The sequence below is a fragment of the Nanorana parkeri genome, unplaced genomic scaffold, assembly GCF_000935625.1.
Source record: "Nanorana parkeri isolate BGI_ZX_2015 unplaced genomic scaffold, ASM93562v1 scaffold1272, whole genome shotgun sequence".
In the NCBI taxonomy this organism is placed as follows: domain Eukaryota; kingdom Metazoa; phylum Chordata; class Amphibia; order Anura; family Dicroglossidae; genus Nanorana; species Nanorana parkeri.
The window spans coordinates 138,140-139,860 of NW_017307540.1; positions in this window are offsets into that span (position 1 = coordinate 138,140).

Genomic DNA, 1,721 nt, shown 5'->3' on the forward strand with positions numbered 1-1,721 from the left:
GAAACATTTTAAAGACTTCGGTAAAACTAGTTGATGCCACATTCAAGACCACATAGGAGGTCGTACCCCATGCTGCAGCGTGGTAAGTATACATATAGAAAGGTAGCTTGCAGTTTGACACATCAGCTTTGTACTACATAGTCTTTAGGGACTGTAGTCATGGGTGCGTCAAACAACACTGAGGGCCATGTGTGCATATGTGAAAGTTTAATATCTAGTGCCAGGACTAAAACGATCCCTCTCCATGGAATGCAAGTGTCAATAATGATCACTTAGATCAGCACACAACACATTGTGCTCATCCAAGTCATGTCTAAAGTGAATCCAGCATTTAAGGTGATCTTGTGTTTTGCTCATGGAAGTCAACCCAGCAGAACACACTCGCCTTTCCTTAGTACCCCTGCAGCATCGGTAGCAAGAAAAAACCACCCTGTGCAAGAGCTTCAAGTTTGCTTGTCAGTGCTTGCACAGGGCTGAGCGCACTTTCCATGTTACAGCACTGGGCAACTTGCCTGGCACCATCACATAGAAAGGAAGTAACAGGTTCCTACATATACAAGTTATGAGTATTTCCTTGCTCCAGGCAGCTGAATTAAGCAGCAAGGAAGAGAAGTGTATGCTGCTTGGATAGTAAGTGACAGGAATGACCACTTACATTTCATGAGTTTATATTGACCAGTCCCATCCATGTGCACTAGGACAGTCCCACCAAGCGCTGCTAAAAACACCCATTACTGTGAGACCTTTAAGTAAACTGTAGGTTTTGCCAATTGTCTTGGGAAAATAACCGCTTTAACAGGAAATTGCCATTTTCTATCTAGGAAACAAACAGTTCCCTGAAGCCTGCTCCTCTGGATTGTGGTTCGTCAGATTTCGAATGCAGTGCCATGTTCTATAATACAACCAACAAAATACAAAGGTATCCAGCATTTGTATGGTAGCACTTCAGTAAGCAAGGAACAGTCACACTTATTAAAACATGGATAACCATGCACTATGAAGTGTTATGACTAATTAACAGTACAGAGCCTCTGCCAATTAAGTATAAACAAGCTGGCATAGCCATGCATGGACACATTGCCCTCAATACTGGTGTAAAACAGAAGGAACTGCATTACTGCTTATGGTGGAGGTGTAGAGATACACCGGTCCTTTAATGTCAGACCCAGCAGGCAGAAAACCTATAAAATGTCAGATTTTGCCAAAGAGGTTGTTGGCTTTCAATCTAGCAACTGCTTCGATGGACTGAAAACAATCATGAAAGCAATCATTAGCTGTAACTCCAGAAAGCAAAGAATCATGCCCGGAAAATCCATGGCAGAATGGTCAAGTTATCCAATGAGCTTTGTATATGCAAGGTGGTAAACAGTTCTGTCCATCAAAATACTTTCCTAATTAAATCACCCCTTTGTGTTCCTCAAAAACTCACTCAATATAACCCTTCTGTATCATCCAAAGGCCAAAGTTGAAGACTTTCCGACCCAAGCAGTCCTTAAAAATTGCTTTTGGTTACTAGTCAACACATTGGTGTCGATGGATGAACAAACTTCTACTTTGCCCACTTACCTAAAGGGAAGAACACAAGCACGTTCTTGAACATACTCAACTGATGAAGGCCACAAAGCTGCCTGCGTAAAGCTTAACATCTACTTTTGCTTTAACCACAGATTAGAAACTATCTGAAACTATTGAGAATTATGTCGACACCGTGAAGTACTGAT